The 18,169-nt window shown below is 42.2% G+C and overlaps 1 protein-coding gene across 2 annotated transcripts in view; it reads right to left on the bottom strand.

Moving 5' to 3' along the window:
• The window catches only part of LOC126999216 (zyxin-like), a 75,378-nt gene that overhangs the window by 28,193 nt on the left and 29,016 nt on the right, over nt 1-18,169 (bottom strand). The gene's annotated exons all lie outside the window — the stretch shown is intronic.

The raw sequence follows: 18,169 nt of genomic DNA, 5'->3' as shown, positions 1-18,169 counted from the left end.
ATTTGAGGCAGTGAATAATCATTTTTTGGGCAAAGTTAAATGATTTTTTTCTTTGATATATTGATTTGTGAGTCTAACATGAAACATAACCTAGTGTTTTAATGTTGATGATCTAAGTATGAAATCTCTTCACCGAAGATATTTCATACCCCAAATTTTTTTCATATAACACCGGGCGCCCGGGCCACGCATGCACAGTAGGGAGGAGACAACGTTTTTTTTTCTGAGAGGCAGAAAAAAGTAGCGATTATCGCTAGTTTGGTTACAAAAGTAATGAAGATACCAATATTTATTTAAATAAGTAGCAGATGGCCGATAACCCGATTTTGTTATCAGCGATAAAGTATTGCGATACCTTATCGCGATAACGCCCAGCTATGCGACTTGCTACTCTAGCTCACCCCTATACTGTCCAAACCCCTTATGCGAGAGATAATTTACCCTTTCCTTGCACGCGGTGCGGACGCGATTATCCCCTCAGGCGCAATCAGGCAGCCCAATGGGGGGTCTCTTTTAACCTCTTTATCTCAAAAACTATTCATCACAGCTAAAAACCAAAAACACCATTGGAAAGAGGAGGTCCAGATCTATAGGAGTCGGTTATGTATGCCTCTCTTGCAAACGTACATGCACGTTCAGGGAGTGTTGAATGTTAACACTTATGTCGGTGCGTGCGGGATGATCAGCCATATTGAGGGAACTGCGTACATCTCTTTTCAGATTCTGGCAAGGGAGTATTGCCAACTGCAATATTTACAACTATTTGGTCAAAGAATCAGTCAGGTGATAGGTGAAGCTATGCAAAAATGCCGCTATATTGGGCAAGAACATCCACCAGTTACTCGTCCGTAGATTTGCCGCGCTGGGCTGATATGATTTTCCACCAAATTTAGTGAAGAACCCACTCAATTGGCAATCCTGTGTTGTGAGAATTAGTGTTGGAACACTCATACGCGGGAGATTTGAGTGTGGGTGGAGCTCGCAGCGAGCGTTTAGCACCACCAGCAAATACGCCTAACGCTTGCTGCGAGCGTTTAGCAATGAAAGGGTTAACTAGCATCTCCAATCGTTCATCCCCTTCACTGGTAAACTCTGGAACAGCCTTCCTTCGTCTGTATTTCCTTCTGCCTACGACTTGACCTCTTTAAAGAGGAGAGTATCAAGACACCTCTTCACCTGAAATTAACCTCTCTTTTAGCCACTTTACTCTTTTTTTCTGCACTTTTTTTCTTTGTTGCCCTTGAGCTGCTTCCTTTCCTGAAAAAAAAAGGCCTGGTAGACTGCACGCAAAAGTGGTACCTTTTAACCTTTTTCCTTTATTCAATGGGTTATTGTCATGATCTTTAAGCCAGATGTTAAGGATTCCATACACATAAGTTTTAGGTCCCCAAAACAGTCTATCACCCTTCAATTTTTAACTAATGGATATTTTTGGAAAAAAAAATTGAAAAGCATATTTCTTAAATAATAATTGCTCTACCTGCATGAAATTATTATGGTAATATAAGTAACTTGTTTGTACCATCAAAACTGCAGAAGAAAGTTTTACTTAAAGTCATTAGTTTATGGAATAAAAAATCTCAAATTTTCATAGCCATCATCTCCTCTAAGAATAAAATAAAAAATTCAGACAAGTCTACCATAATTCAATCACTTCATATGAGAAAAAAATCCCTGTAGACCAATTTTTACAGGTCTAAGCATGATTTCAGTGTTTGTTTAATTTAAATTGGTTGAAAAATGATGGAGAATTTGGTCCAAAGGTATGTAGCTTATGTTTTGAGATACGGTCAGATAAAGTTTTGAATGAGTAATACTCAAGAATAGCAAAGTGATGTGGCATTTATCCCTTTATTTATCAGTTTTATGATATATAAATTTATACATCTTCATGTTCAGTTATATATATTAATGACCTGGCATAAAATATTCTGTCTGCAAGGCTTTTGGTCCCCCCCCTACCCGCCTTAACTTAAGGCGGGGTATCATCTCACAAAGGAGTGACATAGTTGCCAAGCCACTCATTGTCACATATGAGGCGTCTAGTGCTCAAGGGGCAAACAAGCCAATTACCTAGATTTGAACTACAGGTCTTCGTAACGATGAAACGTCGTAGATCGAGAGTCGTAACCCTAGGACCTCCTGTATAGGAAGTGTTTATAAAAGTGTGGGAAAGGTTTATATGAGTAAGGGGAGGGTTTATAAAGCCTTAAAATATATATAAATAATAAATAAAAGGTCGCTACTTCGCAGATTTTCGCCTATCGCTGGGGGTTCTGGAACCCAACCCCCGCGATAGATGAGGGATTACTGTACCTGCATAGGCCATCAATGCCAACTCCGGCTCTACAGGCATGAGGCACACTACCCAGAAGCAGACCCTGCTCATTGGGTTGTTTCTATAAGAGGCAATCCTGAGTGGAGGAGGGCAGGAGGCCAAGGGGACACCCAAAGAGTTCGTGCCTTGAGCAAGTTGATAGATCCTGCTGGGATGGACAATCGCCCGGAGAGAACCCTGGGCTTGGTGTCATAGGGAGGGCGAGGAGATGCACCCCTTGGCACATGCCCCCATTAATTAATTTCTTTTCACAGAAAGGGAGGCTGCTCTTTGTGATGTTAGTATGTTTGCCAAGAGCACCCCATCCCATTCCTATTCCATGATATTTTTTATATCATCTGGGTTGTCCTAGATTTGTGTATGCTTCTGTTATCTCAAGTGTTTGATTTCTGATCATTATTTGTTGCCCTTCCAACATTAAGGCCGCGGCCACACAGAAAGTGAGAAAGCGAGCGAGAGCAAGAGCGAGAGCGGCAAGGCGAGTTTCTGTGGCCACACGAAAAGCGAGGTGAGGCGAGGGTTGTCATGGCAACGAGGCCCATAGACCAGTATAGCCTCGCACCCACCCCCATCGGCGCATCAGCGCAAACGAGGGATGAGGTGAAATGTTTTTATAAATAGTTCCGTGCGTCACTTATTTGACGTTTTATGAAAAATCTGTATACACCATCGTGTTCAGGAGGCTTTTCTCTATCAGATGCAATTGTTTATTTTAGTACTCATTTCATAGCCGCTGCAAATGGTAGCTATATGTAAAATGTGTTATAAACATTACAGAGTGATTCTTTAACTTCAACTCATCACTATTTCTTTAGTTTCTGTTTTAGAGTTTTCACAAACATAGTAGAGTTCTGCAATCACTGCTGTGTCCAATGGTGTTAACCAAAATGTCCTAGCTATTGTATGAGTTGAGTTACGGCAAATAATATAGAAGCATGTCTGTGATGTCACTCCTTCTGACCAAGGGATCTCGCGCGAGAAAGGCGAGAAAAGTTAATCGTCAACTCTCCTCGCTTTCTCGCTTATCAGCTCGCTTTTTCATCATTACCTGCTCGCTGCCACTATGGCCACCTGCATTGGTTATTATGTATTAAAGTTTCTTGCTCTCGCTCTCGCCTGCTTTATCGCTCCCTGTGTGGCTGTGGCCTAAGGGTGTCCAAACCCTTCCTTGTATTGTTCATAATTAAATCTGTATTTCAATCTCCATTTTTTTCCATCATAATGTTATGAACGCAGCACTGCAGCTGGTTTACCGAAAAGCTTCATGTTGCCTTGCGAAGGTTCGGTACAGGCGAGGTGCTTATGGATTTCAGTCACATGATAATTATTCTGGTTTAGTTTTGCTTCAAATAATCATAATTGTCAGTTTTCTGAGATAAGATGCTGTTATGTTTTCTCTGTAATAAGTAATGTTGAATGATAATGTTTGATGTTTCATAGCTAATTCCAAATGTACAGAAAATGTTTTATTACTTAGAGAATGATAATCTAATGTTCTGCACTGATAACTGTCTGGTTAGCTTAGGACTTGGATATTGTATCATGTCTGCCATCATGTCAATGTAATGACACTAATCTATACTTTGAAATGATTCTAAGTACTGTGTTATCTGAACCAAGTTTCAAATATGTATAATTATGTAGATTGTAATTGTAAAATATCATTTGTGCAAGAAGGTTAGAGTTTTGGTAGGCTTATGCAATGTTTGCTGTACCAAATAATTCATTAGAAAAGGGAAATTTTGTAAAACTGTCTGGGTGAGGGCATGACATCATGATAGGAGAGGCTTGAATGACTTCATAAGTAGTAATTTCACAATTGTTCTGGATAGCTAGAAGGTAGGATGATATATAAGCAAAGGTAATCAGTTAGAGTCATGAGTTAGTTAGAGTTAGTGGAGGCTACAGAATGCTTAACCTCAGACCTTGCTATCATTTCTCATTAGGGTAGGAGAACCTTGGTGTCCTTCAGTGCCTCAAAAACTCAATTTCCCCACCTGTCAACTCGACACAATCTTCCAAAAACCTATCCCCTATTCTCCGGCAACACTCAGCTGTCACCTTCTTCAACACTAAACATCCTCGGTCTATCCTTAACTCAATATCATAACTGAAAACTTCACATCTTCTCTATTACTAAATCAGCTTCCTCAAGTGTGGGCATTCTGTATCATCTCCACCAGTTCTTTTCTCCCTCCCAGATGCTATCTATACGCAGTACCCTCTTGAGTTTCGCGCTCGCTCTCGCAGGTCGCGAACCTTGAGGTATTGAAAACACTGAAAAAGCACTTATTTGTTCCGACACGTGGATTTTTTTTTTTACATGTGGCCTATGGCGCCAGTAGACTATCTATCTGGGCCTGATGGTCGGCCCCGAGCCCGTCAAGGCGCAGGCAACTGTTTATAGTAGCACCATTATAATTGGCTCATGTTGCCCCCCATAGCTCACTTTTTTTCCTCCTTTACTTTCTTGTTATCTCAAAATATGTACCTTGGAAAGAGGAAGAAAACAGGAAGAGAGAACGGGTCGTTTTAAACCCACAGATGAAGCCTTACGATTGGCTGAGCACTGAAAACATGCTTGTGATTCGCTGGGAGTCCGATGACTTCATCGCCGGCGCTCACACAATCAGCGGTGTCACTGCCTGAAGGCAGTATCACACTGGTCGTTTTCCTCTAACCCTTGTGGCTACTGGCAACGCCTGTACTCCTGTCTGGGAGCGAGTTGTTGGTTGGGCCTTTTTCTTCCCACCGCATTGGCGGCAGCTTGGACAACTGGCAACTTTTCCAGGTGTGCGTCACACACATAAGGGGAAATTAGAAGGGTCATGTCATGACACACACACACACACACACACACACACACAGAAAGGGAAATGAGAGGGGTGGGGGGAGGGAGGGGCAGAAGGGAGAGTCAGGTCATATCCTGACCAAAGCCCTGATCTGACTCCTTTCTGCCCCTCCCTCCCCACACCATTCTCGTTCCCCTTCTGTCTGTATTTACCTACGTAGTTAGGAAGTCCTCCAGCCTCTTAATCAGTCCATCACCCACTCCACCCCTATTTTTAATTTTCCAAATTAGTCTTATGTGCGTTACTTTGTCGAATGCCTTTACAAATCCAGGTACACTCCATCCCCCCAGCCTTCTCTCTCATGTATTAAATCTGTCACCCTTGAGTAATAACACAACAAGTTGGTGACACAAGATCTCCCTCTCCTGAATCCAAACTGGCAATCCGAGATAATTTTCGCACTTTCTAAGAAATCTGACCACCTGTTTTTAACCAGCCTCTCGCATATCTTCGCAACCACACTAGTGAGTGATACCAGTCTGTAATTTAATGGGTCCTCTCTCTTTCCTCCCTTAAAAACTGGTACTATGTTTGCTCTCTTCCAATCTTGTAGTACCTTTCCTACACTCAGGGAGGCACTCATTATGGAGTGCAGTTTCTCTGCAAGTTGCTCACTACATACTTTCAAGATCCACCCTGATAATCCATCCGGCCCCGTCGCCTTTCTTACATTCGGTTTGATCAAGTTTTCCTTGACCTCCTGCACCGTTAACTGTATCTCCTGCATAACCCTTCCTCTTTCCTGTGCCGGTGGTTGTACAAATTCATCTTCTTTTGTGAAAACTCTATGGAAACTGTTGTTCATCACTTCTGCCATCTCTGCTGGGTCGTCATATGTAGTTCCATCCATTTTCAGCTTATCGATTGTTTCTCTATTCTTTAATTTGCCGTTCACATGTCTAAAAAATAGTTTGGGTTGGTCTTTGTACTTGTCAATTATATCTTTTTCATATTTCCGTTTTTCTTCTCTTCTAATCTTTGTATATTCATTCCTTGCTTGTTTGTAATCGTTCCACGAGTTGATTCTTCTTCGTCTCCTCCATCCCTTCCAAGCTTCCTCCTTTCTCTTTCTAGCTGCCTCGCATCTTTTGTTAAAGCACTCCTTTTTACCAACATCCCTTTTAGTTACCTTAGGGACATCTATTTTTGGCTTCCTTGTATAGTTTTAAAAACTCTTCCCACTTATCCTGTGTACTCTTGGCTTTGTACAGCCCACTCCAATTTGCATTTTCAAAAAAAGTTCTCATGCTAACAAAGTCTGCCTTACAGTAGTTACTTCTCCCAATTTTGTGATCCTCTTTTTGGTCAATCGTTCTCTTTTCTGTTACTTCAAATTCCACAACCGCATGGTCACTCTTTGCTATGGGACAATGTACTTTAAGATTTTCTATTACTTCTGGCTCCTTGCTAAATACCAGGTCTAGTCTTGATGTCTCACCTTCTTCTTGTCTGTGTGTGTGTGTGTGTGTATTTACCAAGTTGTATTTACCTAGTTGTGAAATACAGGAAAAGAGCCGTACTAGGCTCGTGCTGTCCCGTTTCCATATCGCTTATTATCCAGTTTGGCTTTAAATTCATGAATCGTTTTTGCACACACAGTCTCCTCGTCAAGTCCATTCCATGTTGTTATGCTTCTGTATGGAAAACTGTATTTCTTGATGTCTTTCCTACAGTTGCTCTTCTTCAATTTCCTACCATTGCCTCTTGTCACACTTCTGTTGCGTGCCACTAGGTCTTCCCTGTCCAATTTCTCCAATCCCTCTTGTATCCTGTACATTGCTATTAGGTCCCTTCTCTCTCTTCTTCTCTCCAGTGTTGTTAGTCCCAATTTCTCCAGTCTTTCTTCATAAGTACGTTCTCTCAGAGTTTCCGGTAATTTAGTCGCTGCTCTTTGTATTCTTTCCAACTTTCTAATTTCTTTCTTCAATCTAGGTGACCACACTAATGCTGCATATTCCAGTCTTGGACGTATCATTGATGTTATTAGTTTCTTCACCATTTCTTCATCTAAATATGTAAATGCTGCTTTTATGTTTCATAGAAGATTGTATGTTTCCCCAGTTATCTGGTCTATATGTTTTCCAAAGGATAACTTGTCTGTTATGATCACTCCCAGATCTTTTTCTTCAGTTTTTTTCATGATTCTTTCATTTCTCAGAGAGTAGTTCCCCGATATTCGTCTACTGCTCTTACCAAACTCCATCACGCTACACTTCTCTGTATTGAATGTCATTTCCCATTTGCGTGACCATTAGCTTATTCTATCGAGATCTTGGCTCAGGGCTACACAGTCTTCTTCATTAGCCACCCTCCTCATTATTTTAGCATCATCAGCAAACATATTCATATAGCTTGTCACCCCTTCTGTCATGTCATTAATATATATTACAAACATAATTGGAGCCAGCACTGATCCTTGTGGGACTCCACTCATCACTTCCATCCAGCTTGATTTATTGTTCCTGATTACTGTTCTCATTTCTCTCTTCATCAAAAGTCTATAATCCAATCCAATATTGAAACACCCAGACCTCCAACATGATTTAGTTTCCATATTAATCGCTTGTGTGGTACTTTATCAAATGCCTTCTTTAAGTCCAGATACACACAATCTGCCCAACCATCCCTTTCCTGTATTATATCAATTACTCTTGAATAGAAGCTGATCAGATTAGTTACACAAGACCATCCTCCTCTGAATCCAAATTGGCTATTTGTTAATATACTGTTTTCTTCTAAATACTCCACACATCTGTTTTTTATAATTTTCTCACACATCTTTGCTACTACACTTGTTAATGACACTGGCCTATAGTTCAACAGGTCTTCCTTACTTCCTCCTTTATATATTGGGACGATGTTAGCCCTCTTCCAGTCTCTCGGTACCTTCCCTTGTGCTAGTGAGACATTAATCAAGTTGCTCAACTTTTCAGCTATTTGCTGGTTACACTCTTTTAGCACCCAATCTGATATATCATCCGGTCCTGCTGATTTCCTCACATCCAATTCTTCCAATAATTTTCTAACTTCATCTGCTGATGTTTGTATTCTCTCCTGACCCACTCTATTCCCCGGCACTGAATCTACACCTTCAAACTCACTCTCCCTTGTGAACACTGTTTGGAAACAATTATTCATCATTTCTACTATTTCACTTATACTATCAAAGATTTCACCATTAACTTTCTGAATCTCATCTCTATTTTTCAACTTTCCATTTATGAACTTATAAAACAGTTTTGGCTGGTCTTTGCACTTATCTACAATATTTTTCTCAAAATTTCTTTTTTCTTCTCTTCTTACTTTGACAAGCATTCCTCTTCCTTTTGTACTCATTCCATAGATCCATCCTCCTATTTTTTCTCCATTTGTTCCATGCCTTCTCCGTATCCTGCTTGGCGTCTACACACTTTCTATTATACCACTCTTCTCTTGATTTCTAGCCTTCTTTCATCCTTGGTACCCACTTTTCCACTCCTTTGTTGTAAATCCATAGAAAGATAGCCCATTTTTCCTCCACATTATCAGCCTCAAAAAAAGTATCCCATTGTGCTTCCTCAAAATGTTTCCCAAGTTGTTCAAAATTTGTCTTATTAAAGTTAAACCATTCTTTCCTGTAGTCCTCATTCCTGATCATTTTACCTCCTACTCGTAATATGTACTCGATAATTACGTGATCGCTCTTCCCTATAGGGCTCTTATAGTTCATCTCTATGATATCTGGCTCCCTGGTGATTATCAAGTCCAATCTAGATGGCTCGTCTTCTCCTCTGAATCTTGCATTTTCCTCCACCCACTGTGTGAGGACATTATCTATAACCAATTCCAAAACCTTGTTCCCCCATGAAGCTTCACTTCCTTCCATTGACCAGTTTTCCCATGACACTTCCTTACAATTAAAATCCCCCATTATCAGAATCTTATCCTTTTCCTCCAGCAATCTCCTTAGGCAATCCAATGTGTCTTCCAGCTTCTTCTTGTACAGTTCTCCTGTCCATGAATTGGTTTTTGGAGGGACATACACCACTACGATATTTCTGCATCCTCCCTGTTGCAGTCTTATTCCCACACTCAAGACCTCCGCTTCCCCTTCGCCATAGGTGACACCCTCCACTGTCCATTCTTTTTTCAATAACAGCATCACTCCTCCTCCTTGTTTATTTTCTTTTTCTCATCCATACATTATATTTACCATCCCCTATGTTAAATGCATCTATACTACTAGTCAATTTGGTTTCCGTAATCTCCATAACATCTGGGTTTTCCTTACTCAGGTAATCTCCTATTTCTAACATTGACGATATTAACCCGTTCACATTAGTGTATGCCACCTTCAAGCTGTCACCTCTTCCCTTCTGTACCACTTCCTTAGGTCCATGTCTATCACTCACCAGAAAAACTTCCTTTTTTCCTCTTCTGATCTTACTTCATTCTTTTCATTGGCTTGATTCTTCAATTCTCTTATCGTGTTCCTTTCCTCCACACTTCTGTCCTTTCTTACCCAGACTTTTTTGTAGGTCTCTGTTCTTGCTAACTTCCATGATTTTCCCACCACTTCTTCTGCAGCCTCTTGAGACCTAAATCTAATTTTAACTGGTCATTGGGCTCCTTCTTCATACTTTCCAAGCCTGAATACTTCTTCGATCTCCCCTACCAGCTCATGACCCTCTTCCTGAATTGCTTCAATTACTTGCTCCACTGCCTTCCTTTCTTTCTTTTCCCTTGTATATCTGATTGGCATGTGCTCTTCATTAATGCCCACCACTACTACAGACTTCTTTTTTTCAGTGAATCCCTCACTATTTCTGGTTTTTCTTTTATCACCTTGATCACCTTTTCAGTTATAGCTTCATCCTTAGCCTTGACTTGTTCCTCCACAATTTTCTTAAAGCATACATTTTCCTTTTCTTGTTCCTTCTTCCAGACTTTATGCGTTTCCTTTAATTTCTTGACTTTAACCTCTGTATCCTCTGTCTTCATGTCATTCAACGTAACCTGCTTGTGCAGGTCATTGTACGCATTTTTCCAAACATTTTTCTCCGTCTTTAGGACGTCACCCTCCCTCTCCAACGTCCCCATTCTGCCCTTCATTTCCTTCATCTCCCTTTCCAAGTCAATAAGTCTCCTTGTGAGCATAACGTCTCTGTGCCTATCCACGTCGTCCGAGAAACCTTCAAAATCATTGTCCCTTGTCTTGGCTCCCCTGCTTATCGGTGTAAACAAACCTGGCAGTGGCGACGTTGCCGTCGCCCCTACCTTCTCCTCGCTCATTATTCAGTGTTATTCACTGCTCTCAGCCTTCAATACTTCGGGACAGCACGATTACTACCTAGCACGGTTTCCACCTTAATTTCCACGTCTAGGGTTTAGTTCCCGCACAGCTTGATGGTAGTATGAAGACGCGTCGGGAGTTCAGTAGTGTTCGTCTGCCATCTTGCCATGTGTGTGTGTGTGTGTGTGTGTGTGTGTGTGTGTGTGAGTGACAAGTCAGGACATGACCTGACCCGAGTCAGTTCATATTTTGACCAAAGCCCTGATCTGACTCTCCTTTCTGCCCCATCCTCCCCACATCCTTCTCATTTCACTTTCTGTGTGTGTATGACAGGTATGGACATGACCTGACCTGAGTCAGGTCATGTCCTGACCAAAGCCCTGACACGACTCTCTGACCCTCCCTCCCCACACCCTTCTCCTTTCTCCTTGTTTTCATCCTCTCTATCTCACCTTTCACGAGAGGGGCTCATAACCAGAGTGAAGCTACACACCTCCTCTCGAGTCGGGGGCTCGTGTGGTATTGAGGCTGCGCCGAGTTGAACCAAACGCGACAGGGAGGAGGCAGTGGGAAGTTCAAACACGGTTAATCTCTCTCTCTCTCTCTCTCTCTCTCTCTCTCTTGCCATAGCCACAATGTTTGGAGGAAAACGTCCAGTGTGATGCTACCTTTTAAGGTAGCGTGCGTGACGCCGATGGTAAGTAAACGTGACCCCTACATGTCAAAGCAGCGTGAAACTCGGGGTGATAATGAGCGAAAGTCAGGATGGTAAGAATTTAGGACTAACCGCGAAACACGAGGATCGCGAAACTCGGATAGCGCGAAACTCGAGAGGGTACTGTACAGGAACCTTGCATGGAGTATGCATCTCATGTGTAGGGGAGCTCCACACATGCACCCCTCTTGGACAGAGTAGAGTCCAAGGCTCTTCATCTTATCAACTCCCCTCCTCACTGACAATCTCCTACCTAGCTCTTAAATTCAGCCACAATGTTGCATCTCTATCTTCTACTGATATTTTCATGCTGACTGCTCTTCTGGACTTGCAAACTGCATGCATCCTCCCCTCCCTGGCCCCACTGCACTCGAATTTCAACTTTAGCTAATCCCTATACTGTCCAAATTCCTTATGAATGACTTGACCAGCATCTTCATTCTTTCATCCCTTACACTGGAAAACTCTGGAACAGCCTTCCTTTGTCTGTATTTCCTCTTTCAAGAGAGGCATATCAAGACAAATTTCCTCCCAAAATTGACTTCATACAGGAGCAGTGATTAGCAGGCATTTTTGTCTTAATTTTTTTGGCCCTTGAAGTGCTTTCTTTGCAGTATCAGAAAGACAAAAACCAAAGCAGAGGCAATATTGGCCGCACCCATACGGCTTAGCCATTACCTTTGTTTACAAACACTGACCCCTCCCACCAGCACAACCCCCCCTCCCCCGTGCAAACAATATGGGCCATTTTTTGGCTAATGCTGCCATCTTGACACAACTAGTTTGATCTGTTGCGTAACACTGCACGTTTGGTGGCCGTTTTGTCAACCAAACGCAGGACAGCTTTCATTGTTGTCAATGGAGAGACGCACACCAAATTGAATAAGTGGGAGAATGGCTGGAGCATCGAGCAATCATTGAATGGGGGTGACTCATGACATAGCACCAATCAGCTACCATGTGCCACACAGCTCGGGTAATTCAAATCCACCAGAGCACCATGGTTTTGTGTGCATGATAGTGCATTTGAGGTGCATGATGGCATGAGGGTGTGCATAGCAGCAGTGAATCACAATAGTGGAAGGCATTATAGCAGGGGGTTGGATGTAGTGAAAATGATGGTTAGATCCATGATTCAGTATTTCAAGAAACCTGATGATGGCTGTTCAGATCCTATTGATATCACTGATGCTCCTGATACAAGCATACATTGCCCAAGTGCTGAAACGGAAAAGACTGAAGTTACAGCAGTAGATGAACAATGATAAAAAATTATAAAATTAGCAACAGAACAGCCAGATGTAAATGTAACAGGACTTGGAGCTGATGAGCATGGGATGGAAATAAAAACTGGAATATATGAACAAGAATTATATATGGATGCTTTTGACACAAAACAAAATGGTGATATGACTCCAACAACAATAACGTTAATGAAAGGAATGAAGGGAATAGGAGAGAATAAACATTGTTGTGTGATGTTTCTAGAGGACAATGTCTGTTCCAGATCATTTTCCTGAGTGAAATTACCAAAAGGAGTAGTGATGCTTTCAGAACAAGGGTGGTCTTTTTGGCGTTACAACAAGGAAAGATACAAAAGCAAATGGAGATGTATGCCATCTTTCAAAAGAATGGTTCTCCAATGATGCCAAATGGTGAGAAAGCTTTGTGATCATGGACAGTGTACTTGCCAGCCAGCAGGAAATCCTGCTGTGGGCTGTTTGCCACTACAGTACTCAGTACTCCCTCCATATGCATGGTAGTTTTACACATGGCTTTGGTTATACACAGTTCAGCATGAAAAAAAAGTTGAATATAAAATTAGAAGAATAAAAAATGAAGATGCATAAATACTATATTAACCCTATAATGCTGAGGCTGTCACTTTTTTGCAAGACACAATTTGAAATGTGTGCTGTGCTACTGGGGGAAGTCAGAAGTCTGCCATCTTATAGTTACCCTCGTTTGAATGGCTGGACTGTGTGGAGAAGGTACTGTGTCCAAGCAGTCTCTCTCATGTTTCGAGTTATAGCGATAAATCTAAAATATGCATTCTGGTGCATTAAGGCAGGCTCTGAGTTTGTGTGTATTACCAACAAATGTTACCTCATGTCTGTTTCATGTTTATTTAAGGATAGTTGCAGGATATAACAATAAGTAGAAAGAAATTGCACCCATGCCAGAGGCAACCCATGGGTGATTGGTCATTAGAGGACCTTTTCTCTTGTGATGACCCTTAATTTCACCTAGTAGAGGATGACTCATCAGAGGAAAGTCAAAGTATCAGTCATTTGAAATGAATCTAGTAACTATTACAAACTGCCAAACAGTGAGGAAGAGACAGATAGCAATGAGTCCAAGGGAAAAGACGGCTAAAGTGACCTCATCTACATCTTGCGCATCTGGCCATGGCGGCAGGGTTAAGAATTTATCATTGATATTCAGCGTATATGTTAACTCTCTCCTGTTCCAATGATGACTTTTGTCATCATGGGATTTTTTGGCACAGACATCAGGATGATGACTTTTGTCATCCAAAAAAGTTTTCTGAAATATTAGAAATAACATATATTTCACGTTGTCCAATGTTGGATGACGGACCGAATGCGTAGCTTGATACTTGTAGGGAGCAAAGGTGGCGGGTGGCTTGTTGTGGGGACAACAAAGAATTTAGTGTAGTGTTTGTTTCCATCACTGCAAAATATTCCTTCTTATTCTGTCTCATGTATATTCATTTTTAATGGTCAAAATACAAAAAAGCTATGTATCATTAGAAAAGAAAGTTATCATTTACATGGTGGTTGAAAAAAAATTGCAATGTTGAATATTTTTTGAGGGGGCAAATTGTTTTGAGTAATGTGTTAAAATTTTGCATTACATTTTTGGCATTGTACCATATTTTGCAGCTCTGGCATATATCGTGCACCATAATCTTTAAGGGAACAATTTTGGAAAAAAAATTCAGTGCTTGAAATGCCCAGAAATATGTACTGTTACGCATGACTGATAACGTACAGTTTCCCGAAATTTCTGATAACCCCGTAAGGGCGGGGATGTACCATGAAATCGGTTCTCCCAGTGTGGCGATGTTCTGACATTCTCCCGAAACTTGCTCACTTTCCATTATCAATTTCATGGCTCTGCTTAAGCCAGTAGCTTTAAATTTATGAACATTTGCTTTATCCATCCTTCGTTCAGGAAAAATTGAGAAATTTCAAATAATACCAATGCCATTTTGTGACATTTATAATGTATGTTATATTTTTTTCTCCAAAAATTATAAGTGTATCTCACTGAAACTTAGGGAACTGTGATGGTTTAGGTACTAAGATACTTAACACCAGAAATTATGTGGATTGGGAAAAAATTAATGTCACTTCCAAAGTAACAGGTGATCGCCTCCCCATAACACACAAACACACTTGTGCCTCCAAATGAGAAATTGAGGGTGTGGCAGTGTGTTGCCTAAAAGCAGCAGCACTTTGAAGGGGAGACCGAGTCTCCTGTAATAATGACTAGCATCGGAAATGAAGCAAGTGCCAAACCAGTCGATTACAATTTGACATGTCATCCAAGCCTTCAGTGCCTTACGCCAGTAAACACCAATGCTGTCCGTATCTTTCATGTGGCGGAAAGATTGCAGCCTGGCTGCCTGGTGGACCAATAGGGCTCCAGCAAGATTGCACCAAAACAATGCCATGAACCTGCTCTTGCCTTGCTTCCTGCCTCTTGCCTGTGTGTCAACCTGGATACATGGGTTGATTTAGGCATCAATTTCTGTTGTATGCCTGTCTCCTCCATGTTGAAAATTTGCTCAGAAGTGAGAATACCTTCCTCAACAGCCTCCTAAAATATGTCAGGGTGTTTCTCAAGCCTCCACTTCATCAGTGGTTGCCCATTCCCTTGTGAACTTGATGTTCCTCAATTGCTTCCTCCTTACAAAAAATGGCAACCAGCCAGTTGATGCAGTGAATTTCTTCTGAAAGGTTGAAGGGTACGCCTCAGACGTGACTTTAAAGAATTTCATTGCCTGCTGCTGAATCACCATAGTTGACAAAGCCATGTTATTTCTCTCTTGCCTATGGATATATTCTTCTAGCAACCATTCCATAACAATGAAGGCATTGGTAGTCATCAGTGACCATCGTGTAACGGTCCAAATGTGTAATGAGTGAACGAGTATGGAATGCAAGTGAGTGAATGATTATATATTACAACAAACGAGCAAGTGAGCGGATGTGTGGACGGGTGAATGAGTGTGTGTGATAAGTAGAGATTATTGGCGTGAATGAGGGTGTGAATGGATGAAAGACGTGTCTGAAATCCTCATCTCCAAGCTCGAACCCTAGAATGATTATTAGTTAGCTAGTGATAGATTATCTAGTTGTAATGCAGAGAGGGAGTCACGTGAAGAAGGGGGAGGAGCTTAGCGAGGAGCAAAGGCAAGAAGGCAAGGCAGGGAGAAGCATGGACAGTCAGGAGATGAGCAGCAGGAAGCAAGGAGGGCAGCCAGGGAGGAGACAGAAACCCTGAGATACAGGCACACAGTGAGAGGCAGAGAGCGAGACCGACGTGCGGTGAGGACGCACGTTGAGAGGTTGGCGTGACCGTCCATCACAGCCCTGTGAACACCACCGCAAGCACGGCAGAGGTGAGGCAAGGCACAGCAGAGCACAGCAAGGTGAGGCGAAACAAAGGACGGCCACTGCAGCCTCTTCAACAACGCCTTAACCAGCCTTGCCGTCATAACCACCTCCACGGCTTCTTCAACCACGCCTAAGCTCATAAACAACACAACCACAGCCTCTTCAACCACGCCTCAGATCTTAAACAACACAACCACGGCCTCTTCAACCATGCCTCGTCAACAACGCTGCTACAGTTACCGGCCCTGGCAGTCTACCCCCCGCCGGCGCCTCAATCGCCCCAGTGCCCTCCTCCATCCTGCACCAGTCGGCACTTCAAGGGTCTTCAACACAGATAAGCATTCAAATGTTCCCCAATCTCCCTGATAGATAGTTAGTTAGGTTCAATAATATTCATTTATGTATGTATTCATTTAAACTTGTCACTCCGCTAACCGCCCAGGGGCTGTAACTATATTCATACACAAGAAAAGTTATTAAGGTACTGTAAGTGCTATAATTTCAAGCCTGTCAACCTGCCATTTGGGCATTACTGAACACACACCCACACACACACACGCACGTTATCACCACTTCCCCCTTAACTAAACATTGTCTCAGAGTGGTTCACACAGGAATCCACCCACCTTCCATCATTACCGCACTAAAGATAACCATCACAACCCAGAACGAGTGTTCACTTGTCCTGAGGCTTGTCTCAACATCATTGACAACCGCTCGGAAACAGCCAGACGACCACCCCACTACCACATTACCATCACATTAGTGGCTGTCAGAAGGAATGTAGCGTTGCCTTGGAAAAAAAGACGTTACAATGTTTCTGCCTTGGAGGAACCAAATGTCTTGAGACAGGTGAAGATTTATTTATGCTGAGAGTAGATAATGCGTACTGTAGACTTGTTCAGGTACAGGTAGCTCGATTTACGCGAGTATTGCGTCCTTGAAGAGGTCGCGTAAATCAAAAATAATGTAAATCAAACAAGAGGTAGTTTTCTATCGAAAATAAATATTCACTTCATTCCGTGGAGAGAGAGAGAGAGAGAGAGAGAGAGAGAGAGAGAGAGAGAGAGAGAGAGAGAGAGAGAGAGAGTATCCATATCACTGAGATATCCACTCAGGCACTCAGCCTCACTCATGTGAGGAAGAAATGAGGGACACCATGAGCGACCAGCTAGTATTGGTACCAGTACCGAGCAGTCTGGTACTGGTACCGAGCCGTCTGGTACCGGTACCGAGCAGTCTGGTACCAGTACCGTACCGTATAGCTGGTACCGTTAGTACCAGTACTGGTATCAGTACCTGCCCACCCCTATTGTTGAGTAGCGGGGGAGCGTGGGTACTGTATTGTTGTTCATGTGGTGCACGGGAAGAACTGAGCTCAGCTGTGTGGCCGCAGCACTGTGTGAGTCCAGTTGCGTGAGACATCTGGTGGCCACTCCATAAAATATCGTGTATAAGTGAAAAAACGTGTAAATTAAACATTTATTTGGACTTTGGACCCCGCGTTATTTCAAAAACGAGTAAACCAAACTCGCATAAATCGAGAGTTACCTGTACCAGGCAACTGCAGACTTCTCTTCTGCTTCAATCCTCTTTATCATGTCTCACTTCTGTAGCAGTCAAATGGACTCTCTTCCTCTTGGGCTTAATTCCACTGGACCCAGGTAGAGGGGAGTCAGCCATGGAGGAGAGCAGTCACAGAGAATAGCTTGGGATGCTGCACAATAGAGCTCATGGTGTGATGCGATCAATAATCTACAGAACGAGCACAAAGCTGGGAGTGGAATGGAGAGTGGGGTGGGAGGGAGGGGCATGGGGAGCAGTGTGGCAAGTGGCCTAAGGCAAGAGGGAGCGGGGTTCCTGATTGGTTAGTGGCTGAGAGAGTGAGAGACTTCATATGTGATTGGCAATCAGCCTGATGACATCACATTACTAAAGATTTCAAACAGAAGTTAGCCATGCACTGCCCTCCTGGTGTAAAAAATCAACGTTGCAAAATTTTTTCTGGGGTAGAGTTCTCTTCCTTGAATTCATATTATGTTAGATGAACTTCGTGTTACAATAAACCGCATAAGACAAGGATATACTGTATCAACTTAAAATAAATGAATGTCTCAACCAGTGGCTGGCACTGCTAACTGAAAAGTTAGCTTCGCTAACTGGTAATCCACTATCTAAAAAGTTTGCTTTACTTACGCTAAACAGCTAAACTGATAAAAGAAATTAGTGGAAGCTAACCCTAACCACTAACTTTTTTTAGATGGATTTAGCTTTGGTTTAGTATTTTGGCTCTAAAACCCTTAAAATTAGGCCTAGCAACCTGAAATTTCAATATGTTGTAGCTTA

This window comes from Eriocheir sinensis, chromosome 16, assembly GCF_024679095.1.
Source record: "Eriocheir sinensis breed Jianghai 21 chromosome 16, ASM2467909v1, whole genome shotgun sequence".
In the NCBI taxonomy this organism is placed as follows: domain Eukaryota; kingdom Metazoa; phylum Arthropoda; class Malacostraca; order Decapoda; family Varunidae; genus Eriocheir; species Eriocheir sinensis.
The sequence above is the reverse complement of the archived record's forward strand: the minus strand, read 5'-3'. Positions and strand labels throughout refer to the sequence as shown.